This window comes from Octodon degus, unplaced genomic scaffold (genome assembly GCF_000260255.1).
Source record: "Octodon degus isolate 3935 unplaced genomic scaffold, OctDeg1.0 scaffold00116, whole genome shotgun sequence".
NCBI classification, from domain to species: domain Eukaryota; kingdom Metazoa; phylum Chordata; class Mammalia; order Rodentia; family Octodontidae; genus Octodon; species Octodon degus.
The window spans coordinates 3,898,511-3,905,351 of record NW_004524692.1 but is presented as its reverse complement, the minus strand read 5'-3'; positions in this window follow the sequence as shown (position 1 = coordinate 3,905,351).

The window sequence follows — 6,841 nt, the reverse complement described above, 5'->3', positions numbered from 1 at the left end:
TTCTGTCATACAGTAGCCCAAGGGACATTCATTCCTGCATATTTATAAAGGTTTCAATAGTGCTCGGTCACCCTGCTTTTGCAAAAGAAACCCTCTTTCTTCTATACCCATTTGCAATTTTTTCTTTATCTTTTCTTCCTTAAGTCCTGTGTCTTAGCATCTCACTGCTACACTAGGCTCTGTCCTGTGTGTGTGTGTGTGTGTGTGTGTGTATGTCTTTTTTTCATATTTCTATAAGCATTTAATAATACCTAGGTAGAATGTATTCTCAAATTAAGTTCTATTTTTCTTTGAAACATGTTTCAAAACAGGCCAACAATTTCTGACATTGCCAGTGAAGCGGAAGATGTTTGTCTTTTTGAGACAGGGTCTCCCTATGCAGTTCTCCCTTGAGCTCACTTGGTATCCCAGGCTGGTCTCCAACTTGCAACAATCCTCCTGCCTCAGCCTTGAGTTCTGGGATTACAGGCATGTACCACCATGTCCAGCCTAGGCACTGTTGTGTGACATGTCTCAGGCTCTGATGTGTCCCAAGTACACAGCTCCTAGCCTGGCCTTCCTAAGGCTGGGCCTCTAGCTTTTTCTGTGGATTTCTACATCCTAACAAAGTTCAAGGAATTTTTAGCCCCCTGCCACTCTGTCCTAGGCTATTCTTCCTTGTTCTTAAAAAGAATTAATTGATAAACAATCTTCATCATAGGGAGAGTATCTCTGCTAGACAGTTATCCTCAACACAAACCTGAATGGAAGCTCCTATTAGTTCTTATGTCTATCTTCAGAAGACCCAATGAAGGCCAACATGTTTACATTAAATGTTGCTTAAATTTTGCTGTTTGCGTGTTGAAGCTCTGAACAACTCAGGATGGTAGCATCCAGTATTGGACCAGTCTCCTGGCTTCGATGTGGGCCTCATCCTCCTGGGATTTTCCTAAACTTGCTCCCCCAACATGAGTGCCGTACTAACTTTCCTACTTCCAGTCCCTGCCATCTTCAAGTTTGCCTATGAGTGGTTTTTACACAGATCTACCTTTCACATCTGCCTGTCTTCTGCCATCATCTATGAGAGCTGTTCCACAGTCTTCCGGGTCAGTTGTAAATGCGCACTCAAAGAAGCTCTCTGCAGCTTTATGTTGGAAGGGCAGTGATAACAGTTACTTTATTTTGCACTTCTTGCTCTTCCTTGAATCCATTCTCTCTTGCTTATCCTGTAAGAACAGTGCTCGAGTGGATGAGGTCACAGCATCAAATTTGTTCTCTGTTCTTTGGGGGAATCTGAGCTTTTACTTAAAACACAGCTGTGGAGGTGGGATTGAGCCTGTTTTCTATAAAGGAGGACAGGTCATGACCAGGTATGCCTCTCTGCGGAATCTGTTCCACAATGAGAAAGGACCGGGGAAAGAACTAAACTAGAAAATTCCTGTAGAAGGTTTCCACAGTTGGGAGTTGTCAGGCTTCATGGAGTCAGAGTAATAGATTTCAAGAGCACGCAGCCTTCCTCCGGAGAGTCTTAGGCTTCCCCGCCCTTTTTGCTAAGTTAAACTCATGGTGTGATTATAGCGAGAGCCCTGTGAGGCTCTGACCTTCTGCCTAGTTATTTTTCATCTAATATTGATTTATGTATTGCAGACTCTGAGGGTTTATTTTTTGATTTACTTTATTCTTAGAGCAAAGATGATTTATTGCATTTCATTGGGGAAACATAACAGTGACACTATTCCAGCAAAACTATTTAACATCAAATTTAGTGAGGCAATATACTACATTTCACGAGGCTGTATACTTTCAATAATGTACTGTTTTTAATAGTTAACTACCTTTGATGCAGCGGTAGTTTCCCTTGGTGTCCTTCAAACTAAGAATTTTCTCAGACTTACCTAACATTGCAGCCCAAGAATACTCCGAGTTATAGTTCACTATTTCTTCCAAGAGGAAGAACTAAGTGGTTCTAAAAATAAGATAGAAACCTGGCCTTCTCAGCTCTTCTGAGGTTCCTGAGACCAGCTCCTCCTTGGAGGGGTGTCCTGGGTGGATATTTAGAAAATGCTTGCAGCAGTACCTGGCCGATGGTAGTTGCAATTATATTATTAGTGTTTATTAAAATAAATTGAAAATAAATAAATAATGAGTTGCCAAGGGCTGGGGTATTGAGCGTAAGGCCATTCACCCGGCCTTCCCCAGAGGAGAGGATGAGATTGAGGAGCTCCGCAGGAGATCTGCTAAAAGGGCAGCCTACTTCTGCACTGCTGACTGGGGAAAGAAAGTATAAGTTCTTTTACTTGGGACATAGGTCAAACGTGGCACTATCCCATTTACGCTGCCATCCTTCACTTACATGCATAACAACTAAGATTAAAATAAGGTTAACATTAAAACAAATTAGTAATACGATAATATGTAATTAAAATAATATATATAAGTGTGTGCTGTAACTGTATATTTTATGATTAGACCTATGATCACTTAAAATAAATTAAAAATATTCTTAAACTATCAATAATTTAACCCTTCACAAATTAAAACATTATAAAATGCAGAAGCTGTTCTGCTCTATTTAATAAGCAGCTGAAGATCCAGAAGCCAGTGACTTTCTGTAGAATGAAATGGGTAAAATCCACCAATATGTTTTGTGCGGACTGAAGCTGTCACTCTAGGGCAGAACTGCCTAGAGGGGTGGAATTCAGCCTGAGTACCTCATTTGGGGCTTTCCAGCTCTGGTCTTAGATGCCTAAAGATTCTACCTCCAGCAACGGATAGTCTTTCTAGGGGCCATTTCCCCTTCCACAACCACTTCACAGGTAAAAGTGCGGTATAGTTGTCCAGTGTTTCTATATTATTAGAAGTTTCATTTATATCCCAGGGTTATTTCACATCGTGGGTCCCCAATGCATGGTTGAGCTAAAGTGAGGGCCAGCTTTAAGGAGAATCAAGGGAAGGAGCTTGGGATGATAGTTTGCACATGATTAATGACTTAGTAGATATCTGACGAATCAAGAGTCCTACAGTGCCCCTCTCTGTGTCCCCAGGCCCTGTGCCCTTAGCAGTGGTGGCCATCCTGACACACAGAATTCTTCCTCTTTAAATCTGGATGTGCTGGTGCCCATCATTCAGTGAGGAAGAAAAATGATTGTAAAAACACATTTGCTTTAGGGACTTTGAAGGTCAGTTTTAGGTTTGGGAAATGGAGAGGTGAGTTGCGAGGTTTAGAGGAGTTCTCAGATTTGTTGGATCCTCCGCTTTATTTTCTCTTCCCAATTCCAGGGCGCGCAGCATGGAATTTATGTGGCAATGTCACACCGCTCCCACTGTGTTCTCTGAGCAGCGTGCCTCAGCAGGTATCACCAGGTGCAGCGCAAGCATCTCAGCCCTTACTGCCCTACATGCAAGTGGGAGGTCGGGTCCCCTCCTGTGGGCTGCCTGAACACGAGGAACACAGAGCTGTGGGACATTAAAACAGCAAATAAAAACTGCCCTTCTTTGAGAAAGTTTGCTTCCCAAGTGGGTCTGCAGGAAGCTAGTTCTCCTGTATGTTCACAGGTAATACGAAGGGAGAAAGGGATGGAAGAAGGTGGGAAGGAAGGCAGGAAATGGAGGGAGGGTAAGAGACGGCTGTGATGGGATTTGTCTACTTGGAAAACTGTGTAAGGGTATTGCTGATCAATCTGTCCTACTTTTTCCCCTTGCCTTTTGTCTCCAGGATTTTAGAACCACTAGAGAAGTCACAAATGAATAATGTTGGATGGGAAGTGTTTGCCTAGTGTCAGACACTTGGTGGAGAGTATCAGAGTCCACCACGTCCCGAGGCAGGAAAATCACTGGTCTCCCCATTCCCTTTCTGGTCATAGCTTTTCGGGCAAAAGCCTGCATCTGAATCTACTCACCCAGCATCATAAGCCTTGGAAACAATGATATATAGATTTCCCAGCTCCATTATTTTGACACTGTTGAATGGAAATCATATAGGGGGAGGGGTCCCCTCAGTTTTCTCTACCAGCCTTTCCACCCAACTCGGAGTCGCTCTCTGACTCCTCTGTGTGCGCGCCAGCACACAGGACCCCTTCTGTGCAGGCTCCTTCTCCCCTGAGGCTCCTGCTCGGGTTCTCCCCCCTGGGAACTGCCTACTCACTCTCCTTCCCGTTGAACTTTCCAGTCTCTCCTGACCCCTCAGTCAGCCCAGATGCCACCCCACAGAGCCACTCTTGTTTCTCCAAACCCATTCAAACCTTCTTCTTTTTGACTTTTATCACTTGGTTTTCCTGGAAGAGTAAATTCTTCAAAACAGGATGTTTTGTACCCACGTGTTCTATGTTCCCCACACTGAGAACAACTCTTTATACAGAGCAGACATCGAAAGAACTGGAAGGTGGAGGAGAGTACAGTATTAGCTAAAGGTAAATTTCCTTTAAGAGAGTTGCCACTTTTATTTATTTTTTTAAACTTTTATTTATTTCGTACAGGGACTTGCTACACAGCCCAGACTTCTAGTGATCCTCCTGTCTAAGCCTGCTCAGTGCTAGGATTAAAGGCGTGCACCACCATGCCCAGTTTTGGTGGCCCTCATGGCACGCCTGGGGTTCTGGGGCCGGCATGGCCTGCAAGGCCAGGGATCAAACCCAGGTCCTTGTGCTTGCCAGGCAGGCACTTAGACTGCTGAGCAGCTCCCCAGCCCAAGTCGCCACTTTTAAAGTTATTCTAGAAACCACTCTCACTCTGACCACTAGTAGGTGAAGTAATTCATAGTAAAACAATGTCATTTTGTAGGTACCAAGAAAGGAATACACAACAGTCTGCTTAGATTCACAATAAGTCTCTTGCAAGGAAATTCTAGAAAATGAAACTTCATGGTTAACCTGTAAGAACTGCGTGTAATCGGACCCTACTCAGGCTCACTGCAGTTAGGTTTCCCTTCCCTGCTTTGGGCATGTTAGGCTCTGGGGGAAGGACACGGCATGGCCTTTGGTTTTGTGGGGAAGTTAGGAGAGAGACCAGCGCCTCTCCCCTACCCCCACCCATTGATGTCTGCTTGGGCTAGCGCCACAGCACAAGCAGACAGCCTGGAAGCTGCTGGCCAGTGCACTGGGCATGGTTTGCTTTGTGTTCTCAGGCAAGGACAGCGCCTAGGTAAGGGTGCTGAAGACAGACGCGTGCTGAATGCATCAGTGGATTTGCAAGCAATAGGGCAGCGAGTGTTTGATTTCCTGTCCGACAGCCGCCACGTTGCATCTGTTATCCCCCCTGTGTATTAGAACACTTCATAAAATTCAAATTCCGTAATTATATTAAAACTGATTAAGTAATGAGAAAAAATGAGGAACAGGGAGAGATTGATTCTTAGGAGAAAGAGACTGACTTGAATGCTTCCACAACATGGATGTGGTCTACACTCCAGCCGCAGAGTTGTTCCTGCTCTCAAGGGCAGAATTTTGTCTCCTTGTGGCACCCTGCGCCTCAGACATGTCATGATACATCTCCTTCCGTCTCTTCTTATTGACCCTTTCTACTGGACTCCTAGTCACTACTTGTCTTCCCTTAAAAAATCCCGCTCATCATTAATCTCCAGGGCAGAGCCAGAGGGGACGGACAAAGTTCTCCCACTGTGCAGCTTATTGTGCATGTCGCAGTGACCTCTGAGTCCCTGCAGTGAGCCTGAGGAGCTCAGCCTTCCCTGCCTTTGGAGGCTGGGGTGCTGCATTCCCCGGGCTGGAGTGAAGGTTGCTGCTCCTCCTCTGTGCCCAGCCCTGAAGGTGGCTTCCCTCTCCCCACAGAAGCCCACACGACAACCTGGGGTACCTTAGAATCCCACCTTGCCTTGTCCCTCTGGACCTAATCAAGCACCAGGCCATCTTAATTATTTTCTTCTTAGTTGCTCTCCCTTTATGAGGACCCTGCCTTATGCTCCTAAAGTCTCAACCTTTACTACATTGATCGTGCCTGTACCTTTGCCCCGACTATTTTCCTGGTTCCATCAGACAGATGTATCTAAGCTTCAGATGGGGCTAAGACTATTTTTTTAAAAGCCAGGAAGCTTCCAGACCCAAAGCCTAAACTCCTTAGGATAATATATATAATATATATCCATTCGATGCCATTTGTCCAGCCTTGTATTTTTAAATTAACATTTCCTTTCACCCTCAGATGAGTTTCAATGTAGATGAGAAATCATTCGGTCTCCCCAAATATAAAGCTTTTCATGGTCTGAACTCTCCCCAGCTCTCTGCTTTTATCTGTTGCTTATTATTCCCTGTTTTTCCTCCTCAGGCAGAGAATGTGCAGCTGTAGCTGCTCAGAGAATCCCATTCAGGCACAGCCGTGCCTAAATGAAGAAACCAGCTGTTCTCCATGCCCCATCTACTTCACAGGGACAGGGACACTTTCCCCAGAAGCCCTCCGCAGTCCCCCCTTGTGCCTAATTGGCAACTACCACATCAAAGGCCTTTCCAGAATGAGTTACCAGCAGGCGACAGAATGAGTTATCAACAGAATTACCAAGATTGGCTTTGTTTAATCTCTTGGAACTGACGGTGGGGAATAGATGAGAACTGAGTGTAGCATTAACTGCGTCAGTGTGGGGGTCTGTTTATCCTACTCGACGCTGGACTCCTTGAGACCAGGGGCTGTGCTTTTGTTGCTGAACGTGTGGATGAAAGTAAGCAACTTGCCAGTGCAGAAAGTTTCTGCCTGTCAGATGATAACATATTACCTCTTGGTAGTGAGTACAGTGTATTTAAAGTAGCTAGACTATTGCAAATATTTCGTCACCTTAACATTTTTGTCATTCTTACCCTAATATATTTTGAAAGATGCTATTGCTGTGTGTGTGTGTGTGTGTGTGTGTGTGTGTGTG